The following is an 18,413-nucleotide window of genomic DNA, read 5'->3' as shown; positions in this document are numbered from 1 at the left end:
TGTGTCTCTCGTACCACGGATGGATTTAGACTGGGTTTTGTCCTGTTGCAGAGTGGAGTTTTTTGTGTCGACCTTGGTCATTGTTAACATGGCCAGAGTAAGCAAAAAAAAATGACAGGATCATGTCATTCATACCACACAGTATTAACCCATTAAAAAGAACAACATTCTTAAGGAAACTGAGGACACGTTTATGAAAACAGTGAGTTTAATGATTGAGAGACAGTTAAAATGTTGTGCTGTCCATGAAAGCTGTCCATGGTGCTGAAAGTGTTTTTCAGTCACACTGTATGTGTGTGGACTTTTTGTTTAGCATTGTACAAATTGTAGCTAACTGGGTTTGGACTAGTCCAACATGAACCTTATACTGTGGGTTCATTCAGGCTAATGATTGAGAAATATGAAGGATAAATATTGAATATTTTCACAGCATTAAATACTGTTCCTAAATGGTTGATTGATCTCCTTCTGCCAGCTGCCAATCATGTCCAATCGCAGCTCCAAAACTTCAGCGGTGCCAAGTTCAACATCTGCTCCAAATAAATGGTCTCCATGGAAACACAATGTGAACAGTGAGCGAGTGTGCGGGTGCAGAAATGACAGGTAGCTCTCCCTTCACCAGATGGAGGCTTTAAAGAGACTGACAATGGCTATTATACTGTACCAAGTACGAACGCTCCACTTAAATCTAAGATTATGTTTTTGTCAATATTACCCAGAGCTCCAGGGTGTAAATCATTTAGGAAGCCTGAAAAATGCATTGATCATTTCACAATTCAAGACAATACAACTGAAATTTGAAAGAGCTGACGGAAAGTAACAGTAGCTAAATAAAAGTAAAGGCCATACTGCGGATTACTTCAGCCAATAAAAACATTCAAACACTTGCATTTAGTTGGCAAAGGCTTTCTATGGGTGCTTTGCTGAGCTTTGACTACAAGTCGAATCATTCGATTCCAATGAAATGATATTCGCAAAAGAGAAGCTTGAATGTGGAGACAGAACAAATGATTATAGCTAAAGGAGCAGTGAAAAAGGTAAGTGATTTGAGAGAAATAATGAGGCGGTAAAAGCAGGGAGATGGTGCTGCTTGTGGCTAAGCTAACTTCAAAGAAAAACGATACTCTCTATTTGTGGAATCTAAACGAACCACCAGTGTGAACAGAACTGTCGCTTCAGAGCACGAAAATGAGGCCAGCTCACACTGCAGACGGATGCTGTTTGAACTGTCGCTTTTAAACAACATTTAAAAGCCAGCCTTTTATTTATTTATTTTTTACATACAATATTTATAAAAGTAAATTGACAAAGACTTGTTCTGCAGCTGGTAATTCAATCATGTACAATTAAGGGCCAGGAGTGGAAGTGGTTTTATTCACAGCAGTAAATGTTATAGCAGCCGAGTCATAAATCAGCTGATCTGAAGCAAAGACACACCCACAGTTTGCAGCACGAGAACACGCACAAGAACAAAAAGTATTTTTCCTGTTATTCAAGACACCATTTTTAAGCATATTTTAAATAATTTATAAAAATACCGGTTTGCTGTGTTTATTTGGCTTTAAAACATAGCATGAGCTAAGGAGCTCAGCAGTGTAGCGCCTCAGTAATACCCGGATAGGAGACTGCGTGAGAACACCGGGAAGCTTTAGTCAATGTAGTGTAAGTGAGTGCTTAGCTTGGCAGCCTCGCTGCCATCAGTCTACCCCAGGGCAGTTGTGGCTACACAGAGTATGGAGTGAATGAATAATGTACAAAACTGCAACGCGACTTTGAGCATCTGGAAAAGCGCTATATTTATATATATATATATATATATATATATATATATATATATATATATATATATATACCAACGCATGTGCTTCAGAATGTTTTCATTGTGTGAATAACCGAAAACATAACAAGAGATTTAACAACTCTTACTGCCCAAAATAAAGAACTACAGCTATATTCACAATGCAAGTAGCCTGCAATGTGAATATTATGTATTTATTTCAGGACATATTAATGAACATTTCTACCAATATGCTAGAGTTAACCACGAGGCAATTTTTCATCTGTTGTCAGGACAGATAATAGTGTCAGCCTAAAATCACATCTGCTGAACATACAGTGGACCAACAAGATTAATCCCAAATTGAATCATTTGAATGATAGCAATTCAAAAAATGCAAAAGCTACAATTAAAATGTCAACTGCAAATAACTGTACAGTACACACATGTTCTGAAATGCATTGGGTTCTTGTATTTATCAACAATTATTACTACTTCTTCTTTAAAATGATCATGCTCCTGGATGTGCATGCTAGTGAATTTAATACTAACATAAATCACAAATCTACTCTACATCGCAATACTAGTCCAGAATATAGCACTTGCACATTTTCCTAAAATCACTCATTCCTAACAGCCCATTGTGGATGTAGCAAAGCCCAGACTGTGACTGTCTCCTCTGAGTGGAGCCAGGATGCAGTCCCACTCCGTCTGTGTCAAAATGTCCTTGAGCTCAGAGCTGTGCCCACTGCACCATCCCCAGCACTGGCACACAGCCCCCCCTGCCTACAAGGAGCAGCACTGCAGCCTCCTCTGTGCAAGGGTATTCAATCTGCATCTTACATCACACACGAGCTGCAATGCCAGCAACCCCCAAAACACTAACTATAAATGCTGGTGATTAACTTTGTAGGCTATTCATGCCATGACGAGAATAGCCTCAATTATTTACCATGATTTATTGTACAACCGCATGCCGACCCAATAGAAGGCAAACAGGTGACCAGAGCTGGCCCAGTTATTTCAGAAGGACAGTCTGTCTGTAGGTTAACGTTGCACACTAAGCTGCCTCCTTCACAGCAGACTCCATCAGAGCTGTCTTAATTGGGCTGAGCGCTGACGTGCTAACTAAATACTGGAGACTGCAGTCGGAGGAGAAAAGGAAAGATGAAAGCTCGAGCTGAAAAAGACTTGAAAAGGGCTGAGATCAAATCCAGACAAAGCAGTAGTTACACATTTGAGCGTCTCAGAGTATAAACATGGGTGGTATAATGTGTGTCTGTCGGCCCATTAAAACAGATCTGGCTTCAAAGCGGTAAAGTCCATACATTGATGTACTACCACAGTGACCTGCTCAACATTTGACTAAACATTAAATCAGATTAATGCATTATCGCAGATCAAACTAGACTTAAAGGTAAAAGCATACAATGTTAGCAAAAACCTAATGCTTTACTCGTGTTCTGGCTTTCCTTTTCCGCATGTTATAACCAACATAACAGGGCAGCATTCACCTTTGCTTTGACCTGCCCCCGTCATTTCTACTCAGCGCAGGGGTCATCACAAACATGCTTTTGTTTAAAGTTATAGTGAGCTTGAAAAGGTTCAATGAGAGTGTGATCCAAACCAAACAAGAAATTTAAGTCTCTGTTGGTAAATGGTAAAGTGGTCTCAAATTATATAGCAGCTTTCCACCTACATTAGGCATTCAAAGTACTTTGATCTGTAAGCAGATTTTCCCTGGTCTCAATATGCACTACTACTTTGAACATCTTTGCATTTGTGTTTGTAAGTGTAAGTAAAGACGTCTAGAAAATATGGCGGAGCAATTTTAATTCATCATTTATTACACTAGTTTATGACATATTTGGTGGTTTGTGAGCTGATTTAGGACAATTTTAACGTGCCGAATCCACGAATCACATTGGTTTAGCGCCATCAGGTAATTGTTAATCCTTCAACCAAATTTTGCCTTTACAATGTGTTCCGTCCTGGTGCCTGTCTGTCCACAATTATTCTAAAATGTGCTCAAATGTCAGAATGTAGCACCTGACTGCAATCCTCCACTGCCTGAAGAACAACTAATGGGAGAAAAAAAGTGAACAAAAAGAAGTAGCACTGCGGGGCACGTGTTTGCATCGAAGCATTACATCTTTCGACCTCACCCACCTTTACAAGCCGAATACATTACTGTTTATAGTCTATCTACCCTCTGTTTTCCATAAAGCGGCATGCTGGGAAACAAGCAAATACAACCTCTAGTACTAATTATTAAGGTCTAAATCCCAAGTATATTAGCCTTTGGGCGTTTCCAAAGACAGGCTAATCTGCTGATGATCTGCCCACTGTATCAGTACCTTTAGATAATTCATCACATGTGGGATGACAAACTCGCCCATGGGGATTTCACAAATCCATCAACAGTGACACAGAGAGCAGGGCCTGAGGAGTAAGGGCTCATTGGAAAGGCAGCTTCAACTTGCGATTTTGACCACGCAGTGTCCAGGAAAACAGACACTGAGTCATGCTCATGATTCAAATGTTAAATACTCTAAGCTTTGGCCTCAACTGCGATGTGCAACGCCTCTGTCACTGGCAGATTTCTGGCAGCATAATGTGAGCATATGCATAGATAAACCTGGAGTATTCTGGTCGTGTCCATGCCATTGCAAGTGGGATACAATTTCACTATTTGGACAGTGTAGTTTAAGACATTGGTCGTTGTTGCGAAAAACCCTTTCACACGTACATTAGAAGTCACCAATTACCAGCTACCCATTTCTCAGCAGTCCCACTGATTATCACTGTTCACACTTAAAACTCAGTCCCAGATTGTTCACAAGTCTCCATGACGGTCACACTTGCCCCAGCAGCGTCAGAAACACACAGGGCTGGAGGCCTGTTGGAGGCTGTAATGCATCGTTATTCAAACGTCGATTCATTTCGCTGCAAGAAGATTCATTTCAAAGCAGTGCAGAGCCTGACAATACTTTCTCTATTCTATTTTCCCATTTCTATTGCTGCAATAATCATCTAAAACCATGTCGTCCCGCTGTTTCAGCTACATCCTACATCTGTGGCGAACCATCACACAACATATTGCCAATTAATTATTGTTGCAGTTTTTGCTGATGCAATATTCATATCGCAAGAAGCCACAATCAGGTCTTGTTCAAGTCTGATGGAGATTTAACACATTTGTGACAAAAACAAATGGCAACTTAAAAACGAGTAAAAGCATGGAAAGTTTGGAATTAAAAGAGGCTAAATTTGAGGTAAATTAGGAAAATTAGGTCCACCGTCATGGTTTATCCTATCATTGAAGGTCTCTCCTAAAGGGATCTACAGTATTTGCCAAATGTTATTTCAATCAACTGATAATTGCATCTCCAAGTCAGTTTACACTAAAGTCACACTACCAACATTTCACCCATAAAAATATTCAAAAATAGCAAAAAATGAAAACTTTGGGCTGCTCGATCTTAACAATTATTTTAGTAAAAATTAAAATAACAATTATGCAAACAACTATCTTTACTTCATTTATTTAATTATTTATTAAAAACAATGCAAAATATGTTCTTTGGACAATTAAAAAAGTCCAAATGATATTAAATATGCTCACGTTTCTAAACTAATCCTCTATTGAGAGCTCTAAGTCACACATGCCCTCTGCTGGCCAGCCCCACACCTGCCCAAGCAAACCGAACCGCGCAGCCTGATGACATCATCAAACAGCGCTGTTCGTTTATGTCGGACCAAAGCATTTGCCATTAGCATGTGAAATGCTAAGGAAACTTAATCATCCCAGCAGCATGAAGTAACACGAGTTTGCTTTGAGCTCCGTTGAGATCTGCTCCTGAGGAAGAGTTTTAGACTCTTCTACACAGCCAGCCCTGGGAAAGGGCATAGAGGGCTCTAAACATCAGAAAAAGGTCAGCACTTGTCAGTAGAATTATCTCAAGAGCTACATATCAAAAATATTCAAATGATCAAATGACAAATACAACAGTTCTATCACAATGCGCTGATGGTTAAGCCGATCAGTCTCTTGCGGTAACATTTGCAAAATACTGCAACTTCAATGACAGGCAGCCATGTCTTGAATGTCCACCGGCTGATTTTCCCTAATGCGCCAGACCCTCAAACTCAGACACACCAACTTAACACTGCAAGGTCAAAGGAAGACAAACTGAGGCACTGTTCCAGATGAGCCTGTAGTGACCATCAGGGACTTATTGGTCTAATTAAATTAAACATGCTACAAGGAGAACAGAGTCAAAGACGGGCAGAAGGGCAGTGCACTTCAAAAGAGAATGAACATTTTTATGAGAAACTTGTTCCTTTAGTAGCACAAATACATTGAGGTTTTTCTAAGTTGAAGACATTTCACTTCTCATCTAAGAGGCTCATTTCAGGGGATCCGCAGGTACGTGAGCTGAATAGCTCTTTGAGGAAAGCAGCTATCAGCATCTAGCGCGGTTTATGAAGCCCATAAGCAAGATTTAAGTGGCTGAAGTTGTTGCAGTTGTTTTGGATAGGTTCTTCATCCACTTCTATGGGCCACGGCCATCAGCAACATGGGCCATAATCACGTGACTCTACGATTTGGAAATCACAGAGGTAAAATATCACGTGAAATATCACGATAAAATTACAAATGCAATTAATCATTCAGCCCTACAGTTTGTAAACCTTAAATCCACTCATCATGCGTAATTCATTATAGTTGATAAATATCAATGCTGAGGTGCCCATGAGCAAGTTTAAGCTGTATTAAAGACTGCTCTTTACACTTTACTCTGCTTTGGCGGCTGGAGAGAGAACAAGGGTAAACACTGCTCCAAACAGGTCCAGTGATGATTTATGGACATTAAAAATGGGGAGGAACAAAACGCAACAAAAGAAATCCAGGACCAACCCTGCATGAAGCAAAAAACTACCTCAGGAAACGAGAAAGAATCGTAGCATGGTTCAAAGCTCATAAAGTTGATTTTTCATGATGTGTTCCCATTACTATTTAGAGAGGGATTTTCCTTTTAGTCTTTTTGAACTCTTCAAAGTCTCTCCAACCATCTTTCCGCATACCTAAAATTCTGCCCTCCAAGGATGGTTCATGACTTAAAGATGGAGGGGCGAGGCTTATTGTGGGTCACTGCTGTTGCTGTTACCAGTGTAACATCTGAATGGACGATGAGCAGTCAAATGTCTTCAGCTCATAAAACCTGGTTCAGTTGACTACTTTTTGAAAACATTTTTTTGCAATAAAACACTCCAGGGCGATTGAGCAATGAGATTGCAAGGATCTAGAAAGAACTGCAAAGTCTCCAAGTACAGGTTCCAGTAGCAGAACCTGCTTTTTAAAGATTCAATGCCTGTCTCCTCTGCTCTTTTGTCCTGCTGATCGAGTCTTTTCTTCAAACACAGACAAGCCCTGATCCTGAGTTGAACAGAAAAGTAATTGTGTATCTTCGTCACTTTTACAGAAACATCAGCTTTAAGTGGAGTGTGCCTGTCCATTACCTTTATGAAAACTGGCTGACAGCTGTGCTTTAGTGCAGTAGCTGTCGCGCTGCTTTGCAACGGTGCTGATGACAAAGCAAAACTCTGTGCACTGCGACGCTAACGAATCGGCTCGGGACAGGACAAGATAAGACTGAGCGGGACGAGGATTAACCTGATGAAATGCAACAATGTGAGCGACGTTAAATTTTTTATCAGGGCAAGACTATCAAATGGAAGACACACTAAAAAACACTAAATATCCATCCAACGCTGTCAACTGTTATTCATCCAAGTGAATATTTGACTCTGATTCAACCTATGCTGCCATGAGGAGGCTCTCTGGATGGAGAGTGAACCATCTGTCAATAAATGTACGTCTAGCTGTCTTGCTGACACTTCATAAGATTAAATATCTACGTGGCTTCATGTATAAAACCTGCCAGCTCTGGTCGAGGCCTCTCCAAATATATTCTGAAAGGTGTGTGACTGTTTTATTCATTTTCACAGTCATAATTGCAAATCCAATTCCTAAGAAGAGAAGAGTAGACTCGTTACTTCAGTGTGAAGTTTTGCTGACGCCGAGTGGTTCCAATCATTTTCCAAGCAGCCCGACAATTACAGTGACAGTCATCAGACAGTGGAGGCGGCGAGGTTGAACAATCAAAAGCGTGCTCCGCTAATGGAACATGGCCAATAATCAGGTGGCTAATTCAGAGCGGACAGCAGCCACACGCCGACACACGACGAAGCTGCAGCAGGAGAGGAGCTGCTGTGACAGAGGCAGAGAGTGGCCGCACGCTTCAACAGATGGACTCGGCTCCGACGCAATGGGAGAACTATCCCGGATCGCCTCACGATGTTCACGTATGGATTTGCTGTTCAAAACTTGTAAAGACGAATCCAGTGCTGTTACATTGAAGTGAGCTCTGGAATATCTCCCATTTATACGTCAAATCAGTCACACAAAACCAGTTAAAGTAAATAAAAATTATGATGACGATATTCTGAGCAAACGCTGCTTTCTGAATTTTAACGAACTGCATGTTTATTCAGTGGATTGTCCTTGCAAATAAAGCCAACAATGGAATGTTGTGTTCCATATTGTAATTGCAACATAACGGGAAAATTCCACTTTAACATACATTTTCTTCTTACATCAGTGCCCATTACCCAAAGCAATAAAAGCATACATCACCTTTCAAGAACCCCCCCCCCCACACACACACACACACACACACAAAAGGAAAAAAGCAAAAGACTCACACCAAAATATGACCCAAAATGCCCGCCTGAAGTAGATTCATAATCCACTACTATTTTGTGCCTTGCCTTTTACTTACATGGCAGCCAGGTCATCAGCACCATCGCTGTGATGTGGAAATCCTCCCACCTCAAAAGAAGAGCGCAGAGACACACACAGCTCTGAGCCACTATACGCCGTGTGCCGAGCGTGTGTGTGTGTGGACAGTGCACAGCCTGTACCATGTCGGAGAGAGGCAGGGGTGGGCGCACTGTCGAGGCATTTCATAATGGATGTGAAGATAGAACTATATAAAACGGGGCAGAGTAGTGTCCTGTTTTTTGGCGAATAGTGCTTCAGATATGGTGGCTGAAGGCAAGAGAGCTAATGTAATCGGAGGGCACTTGGAAGCAGTAAATAAACTGAGAAAATTACACTGTAATGGGGAATATGCGTTAAATATTATGGAGCTTTGAAAGAAATGTTTTTCTGGCTGTGCATCGCTCCTACAGGTCGCCCCAGCGGCATTGAGGGTGGGTCAAATGCAGAGAAAAGATTTCCCTACAGGAATTAAGAAAGTAGAACTTAACTTATTTCTATACTTCAAGCTATTCCACAACATCCAGAAGATTTCGGGCTTCGCAGTGGCTTTCCTTGCTCTTTTGGAAGCACCATTCACTTTTCCCACAGACGCCTCAAAAAGTCAGTACATCAGGAGTTTCTAAGCGTTAAGGGTGTCACTCAGCTCAGGGTAGAACACATAATCATAAAACTCTATTTAAAGGTTCCAGTATGCATTTCTCTATTTAAGTGAATCATTATTGGGGAAAGGCGACTCATATTACACTGCCTGACCAAAAAAAGTCACATGCTCTAATATGTTGTTGGTCCGCCTTTAGATTTGAATAAAGCACACATTCCCCGCTCCCTGAACCACTCTTTGAATTCCTGGCATTGTCATTTTGGAATATGTGACTAGTCACCAGAACGAGGGACACAAGTCGGCTGACTCACAATAGTGCAAATAGACCAAGATTTATTTTAATTTTTTTGAAAATCTCTTGTTTGCAGAATTGTCACAAAGAAGCCTCTCCATGTTTAAGCTAGCATTATTGATATATTCAAATGTGTAAACTTTTAGGTTCAAACCGGCTTGAACGCTGAAACGGAAACTGAGAATCGGGACAACTCCAGCAGAAGGTCTAAGAAAGCCTTACTGAATGGACCAAACTTTTCCAACAGAAAGTTGGCATTTAAAGGACGAGGTGGAGCTGACTAGTGCAGGACACCACGCTCTGAGACGGGGACAAGCCCAGGAGGCGGTGCACCAGAGGATCAGAGGAGACAGAGGGCAGCTACAGTTTCTCCATCCTCCAAGGTCATGCGGGTGGAGTGGCTGAAGGACAACGAGATCATCGACCCGGTCGAGGACAGGAACTTCTACATCACCGTGGACACAACCTGATCATCAAGCAGGCGCGTCTGTCCCACACGGCCAACTACACCTGTGTGGCCAAGAACATCGTGGCCAAGCGCAAGAGCTCCACCGCCGTGGTCATCGTCTACGGATTTCCCATCAACCAGTGCTCCTCCTGTGACCAAAACAGTGAAGATGGCGGCCGCGACACAACGATCTTTCACCAAAGAAAAAAAAGAGTGGAAAAAGAGTGGTGCGCACTGAATGGGTGCTGCTGCCGGATGCTCTCTCATCGAATGCAATTTCTCCATCTGTGAGATCAATAAAGTATCACCTTACCTTACCTTGATTTGGGAGATTTCAGAGCGTGCAGTAGGGGCTTGTATATTTACATACTGGGTAAACACCGGGGAGGAGGCACCGCTGCTTTGGTTTGAGTTGTTGACAAATGATTTAGCAAACAAATGCCACGCAAAAAAGGCAGTTTTATACATACGCCTATTGTCGATCCGTTTTTCAGGTTGAAAAAGTCTTTGTGTGTCATTGTGCGTGCGTGTGTGGCTTCATTATTAAGCAACGCTTCCCTGTGTGTGGCTGACGGAGGTCGCTGCTGCCAACGCTGGAATACTACTGCAGAGGTTCATTTTTCTGCGTGAAACCAGTGAACTTTTCCAGGCTAACTTTTCCAGTGTGACTGATGATGTCCTGGCTGTAAGCAAGCACAGCGCCATGCTGACCACTACGTTTCCCGAGCCAACTCCTTGCCTTCAGAGCACGTTTTAAGGCAGAAGGATGTAGCGCGGATTTGCATAACTCTACATTGAAAATAACTGAGTGAGGAAACTTGATTTTACCACAATAGTGAACCAGTTTGCTGAGCAGAAAGGTTACTTCAGACGGTGAGTGCAACTTTGTTTGTTTTTTGCTTGTGGCTGCTGTGTCTGTTTGCTTTTTGATGAGGCCATTGTTGTGCTGTAAGCTAGCGTGGTGTGTTCAGTTGATTGGATTTGTTTGCGTTTTGTTTTTGGTTGTAAGCTGTGTGTGCAGGTTAGTCATTGTCCATGGCACTAAAGACCGTGTGTACGTTATTCTTTTCCTCTGGTCAAATGTGTGTGTGTTTGGATAATGTTGCTGGTTGTCATCTTGTTGCTAGTTGCTAGTCATGCAAGAGACATTTATCTATATATTACCCGTTTGCAAACCTTTTTTTTTTTTTCTTTGATGGCACATTTTTCTTGCTTTTTGCCTTTTCTTTTACAGCGAGTATGGCTTATCTAAATGAGATGTAAATGAGCCTATTGTCACTGCTCCAGCAAAGAGTTGCTGCTGGGAGGAAAACTTTAGAAGCCAGTTTCTCTGCTTAGAAATATCCTGGGTGCCTAGCTTCAACTGTTCATAGGATCTCCAAATATGATCAGATTTCCATGTGTTACACATCATTGAAAAGCTTGGAAACAACACTATCATGATCTATGCCCAACTCAAAATGCCCCAAAACTGAGTTGCGTCCCTTGATTCCATGACTGGGCACATATGCCCTTGCCATTAGGGAGGAAGAAATCTACTGATGGAATAACCTGGTCATCAGCTGATCTCATTCTTTGGGCACATAGAATTGCTGAACCTAGACCTGACCAACTGCAGCAACCCCAGATTAGTTAACTCCAGGTGGTGACTGTTTCTTTTTTGTTGTTGTCAAGCGGTGTATATAGTCATTGGCTTATCAGCTTGATTAACTTCTGTCGTGCCTGTACACTGGGAAGTGGTACTATTGTCCTGGTCAGAGCTGCGGTCACAGGCATCAGTCGCACATGGGTAGGATTTGGAGGCGTGTGCAGTTGACCCAGTGAGACATGATCCAGATTACCATCAGTAAGGCTCAGTGCACAGTGCACACCTGTTCAGCTGGTCATCTGCTGCCCCGGGACAGCAGCGGCAACAGCTCTGTCACACACCTCCTCCTGGTACACGCAGCTTAGTCACCGCTTTCATTCACAACAGCAGCACAAGAACCAGCGGCAACATGAACAAACCAAATATATGGGTTTGTTTTTAGGAGGTAGCCAAACACGTGGTCACAAGACAGCGATGTGGGGTGGTGTGGCACAGTAGGTTAAAAAAGTCCATGGTGTGAACATTCATACAACGTTCGAGCTACCAGGTGTTATGGTGATTAAAGAATGGAGCAGAAGTTAGAGCTTGAAAGTCTCAATAAAAAAATCTAAAAAATCCAATAAAAAGCTGTTTAGTTGCCGTGCGAAAAGCGAAACCATGCGAGAGAGCAGCGCCACGTCATTATGTTCATTATGGCTTGGTCCATTAAAATGACGGACGGCCTTCAATATTTTCCATCAGAGGAAAAAATAAAAAGGAAAAAAAAAATCCATAAATGAATTTTTGGTTAATGTAACCTCTGCGATGCAGGATCCAGTGAGCACCTCCAGCTAATCTTTTCTTCAACACTTGTCATAACAATCAAGACTTAAATACAGACAATAGGCAGCAGGCTGGTTAAACTTACTTAAAGAGCAACTAACCCACAAATCTACTTTTTCTGCAAATACGTTGTATAAATGGGTATCTAATAGTGTTGTTTACATGTCTTGGTCACTCTTTTGACAGTTTAGTGCATATTTCTTTAAATCCTGTCTTTGTGCCCAAAAACCACCTGTGTGGCGCATACTGTTAAAACGTCTTCAGCAGGGGTCCCCAACCTTATTCCTGCTCGGGGCCGGTACAGGACTTGAACATTTTCGGTGTGTGCGAGAGGTGTATTTTGGCCGTGCTCAGGAACACGTGTGTAATTAGACTATGGATCACGTTTTCAAAGCATGGAGCGCAGCCCTTTGATCGCAGCGCGCTACAGCGGACCGCGGCACATTCTCTCTTGTCTCAGGTCTGTTCATAATAAATACAGCTCTCTGTGCTGTGGTAAATGCAAATAAAGTTGTGAAGCTGCAGTGCGATGAAGTTTTGGGAAAATTAGCACGAGTAGAGGGGGAATGCAAAAGGGAGAGAGCTGACGCTGGTGACAGAAAGACGTAGGAGCTGTACGTAACACATTCAGCTTCATGAGGCTGCGCTGATTCTGCCTGTAAACAGATGAACTCCAATCCAAAGGATTTCTATTGATGAGCTTATTGGCGATTCAAGTGGGGGGAGAGGGCTGTTTACCGGCGAGTGAAGGCTGTTAGTATTTTAGCATGACTTCCACTGCTTTTGCAATAACTCCTTGATACAGAATAGACACTGGCACCGTCACTGCTGCTGGAGTTTAGGCTCTTAATTGGGGAGAACTCTTGGCTCTTGGGATAATAATGTTCCTGCAGAATAATGTTTCATTTGAAGACTCTGCTTTTATGTGACATGTTTTGTGCAATTTACTGTAAAATAAAATATAGCCTACTAAATAAATAAAGCTTTGTAATACATAATAATCACTTTCTATACCTCACACATTCTCTGCTGAGGAGACAGATACATTTCAGATGCTTATGTAGACTACAGCAAAAAGTCTAAAATCATTTTTGAAAGTAGCCAGTCAGGACAGAGTTACGTTACAGCTGCGACGCTAACACCACTTTAGCTCAATGCCTTTAAAGCCACAGCTTTGTAAAAGACAGTGGAATCACTAATAAAATAACAGCGCCTCAAAGCAGTCTAAAGGCTCATTCATACTTCATAAGACGTAACAACTTTTGTTCATTGTTGCCTTGTAACCATGGAAATGTTTTCAGTTACAAGACACTTCCATGGTTATAACGCAAAAACAACAGCCCTTGGTGTAAGAACAAAGTTCTTGCATCTTATGAAGTATGAATGAGCCTTATGGCCCATAGCCGCGATGCTCCGCGATGCTCCGCGATGCTCCGCGTGTAGCCGTGTAGCGAATGCTGTTGAATTGTCCCAGTAGAATTTATCATCTAAACAAGTTAGCTCGCTCTCAGTATCTGTACTTTTAAAACAAGTTAGTACAGATACTGAGAGCGAGATTTTACTCAAGTAGGCTAATGAAATCAAGTACTTTGACCACCACTGCCCAACAGATCCAGAGGTGCAACAAGCACAGGTCAGGAAAGTCCAAAAATCCATCTGGTCATACTTCTACTGTCCTAACAATATTTTACATACATTTTTCATTCCCCAAGTATAGCCTGTGTACATTGCAGTGAGTCCAGCTTGTGGTTTTGTGTGAGAAAGAACAACTGTTTTAGCCATTTATCTAGGTCATGGGAGGGAGAGAGAAAGTACAGGAGACACAGGGAGAAAGGGAGCAGCGATGGGGATCAGAAACAACCTTTGAATATCAATGCAGCATGTCTGGGAGAAAGTGAGCTGCAGTGCACCAAAACCTGAGAAAGAGCAGCAGGGGACAGAGGAGGGACACAGAACGGTCGGACAAGAGGACATAATGCTTTGTAAGCCTTCACCTGTGGGAAAGAATCAGCACAGCCTTACACTGTACTGTCATCTGTAAACCGTTCAGTGACGCAAATGTATTTATTACAATACCTCAGGCGGCAATAACAACACTGAAGCACTAATGTTTTAGTTAATACAAAAAAAGTGACACTGTTACACAATATTAAAAGCGAAAGAGAAATGAAGCAGGGATCTGAGATGGAAAATTAAATCATGCGCTCAACAAGCTTTTTCCCACCAATTTTTGCAAATGCGTTCTGTAACTCATGTTTCCATTTAGATGAGTTGTTTGTGGTTTCACAGCAGATGTAGTAGTACAGCTATAAAAAAAAAACATTAAACATTATAACAGTTTTGCCTGCTAACTTTTTCACAAACAAAAAGCCGTTTCAAATGTCTCATAAACCCTATCTGAGCCCCAGCTATGAAGCATAAATGTTCAATTCTATTGAATTGTTAATTTATTCACAATCACACAAGCAATTGAAATTATGTAAATGTACTAAGAATAAGTAAAAGCAACACAGGTTGCCCCCCAACTCCACTCCCTCTTCACCACAACAGTCAGATAGAGCAACTGCATCACTGCCGAAGCCGCACCGATCTGTCTGTCGATCTCACACTCCATCCATCCCTCACTCGTGATCAAGTCCCCGAGATACGTGAACTCCTCCACTTGAGGCAAGGACTCTCCACTGACTTGGAGAGGGCGAGCTGCCTTTTTTTCCCCGTAGAGAACCATGGCCTCAGATTTGGAGCTGCTGATCCTCATCCCGGCTGCTTCACACTTGGCTACAAACCGCCCCAGGGCAAGCCAACAGAACAACATCATCTGCAAACAGCAGAGATGAGACACCGGACACCCTCCGGCTCCGCCTACAAATTCTGTCCATAAAGGTAATGAACAGAACCAGTGACAAAAGGCACCCCTGACAGAGACCAGCATATGCTGGGAACAGGTCTGACTTCCTGCCATTGTTCCATCGAGATGTTGTTGTCGAGCAACACTGAAAGTTCCACTGTGCATGCTCTCAGTTTTGCGTGTAAACTACGTTTAAACATTGAATGACATAATTTTACAGGATTTAAGCCTAATCCTAACCTCAAAGGGACTATACAGTTTTAAAATGTTAAAATTAAGTATTTCCCTTCCCCTACATGTTCCAGCAACGTCCTAATGTGTAGAATGAGCTCAGGCCTGTTCACCACAACTGCCTCTAAAATCCTGCACTGCCACTCAAAAAGGTGTTACTTCGGGTCTGAAGTGCCGTCATGCACAAGCTTAATATAGAACTTGCAGTTACGCGAAAGACCTGAGGTGGCAGGAGTGAGTATAAAAATGACCAACTTGCATCTAGTCGTTTTAAGGTTTTTAAGGTAAGGTGTTTAGGGATCATAAACAAATGGAAAATGCAAGTTGGAAAATGTGCTAATGCACAGCAATACCATTCAGTGCAACCCGACAAGCAGTGGGTTTCGACAGTACACCGGCAATGCGAACCAAGCTCCTGTTGCGGTTGGAACGGGCAGCCCTTAGCAGAAGGCTCCGGAGCACCCTCCACAGGCCACCACGAGGGACACGGTCAAACACTTTCTCCAGATCCACAAGGCACAAGCGGACCCGTTGGGCGAACTCCCATGACCCCTCGAGCACGCGATGGAGGGTATAGAGCTGGTCCAATGTGCCGCAACTGGGACAAAAAACGCACTGCTCCTCCCCAACCACTACCATTACCATAAATTACAAATCTAATTACAATGGTAAAATTGATGAGTAATAGAAATGTGTTTTTGAGCAGAACATAGTAGACAAAAAAAGCTTATCTACACATTTTTATACACATTTTTAGTAAACAAGCCCTTGTATTTGGCCTTTTCTTCAGATGCAGAGAATGGCATTACCTTATTTCTAATTACCTCTGAAGACTGCTAGTCCCATCAATGTAATGCGCCTGGTCTTATTTGTCCTTTTCTTAAATGGTCCCTCCTTGCCATCCATAAAAACACCATTTCCTTCAGGGGGGAAGTGTTAACCCATGGAGAGCCATATCTGTCCAGGGTCAAGCACAAATCTCATACGCTTCCACAAGTGACCTGCCAATAACCATTAGGGTTATTAATTGGAAAAGCCGTGGCCCATCTTCTGAGTGCAGTAGTGGGATAGTGGGATAGTGGGATAGTGGCATGTGCCGTGGTGGTGGAGTCCACGTGCTCACACTGTGGTAATTAATGGCACCGTCCCACAGGTGCCGAACCTCTCCCTGGGGTCACACAGCCCTCCTCTTTGCCAATATACACTCTCCCTGCTGCAATAAAGGTCTAAGTCTAGAGACAACAAAAGAGCACTATTTGAAACGCATATTGATATTCTTGCTGCTGTATCCTGTGTTGATTATTGAGGTGCAAAGAGTGGTTTCGCTAGGGATTATTTCTCACTTCCATTTTGACAGACAGGGTCGTACATTTTTATTCGTCATTAATGTAAATTTTTTAGGTGTTTAAAGAGATATTCTATATTTGTTAGGAAAAAAACAGAGATTGCAGCATAAATGTAGCTCAACTAAATTTTGCGACAAAAATGAGTTTAGTTTATTTGAGCAGTTGAAATTCTGCTCAAAAGGAGTGGGCCGAAGCAAAGGGGACATAATAAGCTAAAGCTTTTGTGAGCCGTAAAGTTAGTTATGGGGTTTTCCTGTGTAGTTAGGATACTCGGGGTGGTGTTCTGATTGATCTATGCATGTCTGAGGAACAGTGTTGGGAATAATGGCATTTAAGTATAACGGCGCTACCTTTTCGGTAACTGAGTAATGTAATGAATTACTCATCGTTACAACGCTGTTATCGTTACTGGGAAAACAAAGTGGCACGTTACAATTCAGCTGAATGAAGCACTCCAGTGTCAGCTCACCACAGCTGTACTTCTTGCTGCAGGAGCATGGGAGAGCAGGGGAGAGGGTGGGCGGAGTCTCTTTGTTGATGCCCCTCACATCTCTAAACTCAACAAGACAGCGACTGAGCAACAATGGCAACGTTGACAAGACTGGGCAATTCAAAGCATACTAGCCCCCCTCCCGTCAGCATCATGTAGGGCAGAATCGAGTTGGTGATCATTGATCAATAGTGTTGGAACTTATTTTTAACCCAAAGACGCAGAATCGGTGGAGACGCGTCTTCCCCCCCTCTCTCTCTGCACCTTTATTCTTCCTCTCTCTCTGCTCTACACTCCAGGAACACTGCAGGCCGCTAACTTTCGGGTAGGGCATCTAAACTTTGCTGATTGTTGTTTTATGTTTTGCCTGATGAATGAATGGAGACACTTCATGCACAATGTCTGTGCGTAAAGTCTGTCCTGATGGTTGGCCATGTTGGCATGTGTTTCTTTTACTCCTGTTCCTCCACATTCTCTTTGAATATGGCTGTAATCCTACACTAATAAAACAGCACCGCAAATACCGGCCAAGACCATTCAGTCACAGAGGCCTCCCCCACTCTACCCCCCATTCAGTTCATTCAGTTACTATATGTAACATCATGATAGGAAAGAGAAAAATATCTTCATAATTACTTTGCAGCGTAACTAATTACTTTTACAGTATAGTAACTAAGTTACTAACTCAATTACTTTTTGGGAGAGGTAATTTGTAATGGTAATTCATTATTTTTTAAATTAAAATGCCCAACACTGCTGAAGAATCCTGCTCTGCCCTGCCTTTGAGTGTTCCGTGCTCTGGAAATCTCTGCTTGTACCCATCTACATCCCTGCCCTGCCTACCCAGGAAGAGCATTGTCCTGCTGTCACGTTGACTGTGTTCATGATGTTATAGAGCAAATCTGTCTCACATATTGCTAATTGTTTTAGCAATATGATTTGAGAAAAAAGAAAAAGTCATGCTCAGAAAACTTTCGTGCTCAAAGCTGATAAAAACACATGCCACTAACTTTTTTGCTGCAGTTGTGGAAACGTTTACCAGCTACTTTTCATTTCTGGATTACTACAATGTCTCCACGAGGAAAATGTTTCCTTGGTTGTCAAGGAGAACCGCCAGATACAA

General features: G+C 42.3%; 1 protein-coding gene across 2 annotated transcripts in view; it reads right to left on the bottom strand.

Annotated features, from left to right (window-relative positions):
* atp2b2 (ATPase plasma membrane Ca2+ transporting 2) overlaps window positions 1-8,746 on the bottom strand; it is a 95,195-nt gene extending 86,449 nt beyond the window's left edge. The window contains exon 1 of one of the 2 annotated variants that reach the window (XM_079578857.1): window positions 8,623-8,746. The gene's annotated coding sequence lies outside the window, so the exon portion shown is untranslated. The remainder of the gene's footprint in view (window positions 1-8,622) is intronic. The other variant, XM_079578858.1, reaches the window with a different exon arrangement.
* Between the last annotated feature and the right edge of the window lie 9,667 nt (window positions 8,747-18,413).

The sequence above is a fragment of the Gobius niger genome (genome assembly GCF_951799975.1).
Source record: "Gobius niger genome assembly, chromosome: 20".
In the NCBI taxonomy this organism is placed as follows: domain Eukaryota; kingdom Metazoa; phylum Chordata; class Actinopteri; order Gobiiformes; family Gobiidae; genus Gobius; species Gobius niger.
Note: the sequence above shows the minus strand (reverse complement) of the source record. Positions and strands in the feature narration are given on the sequence as shown.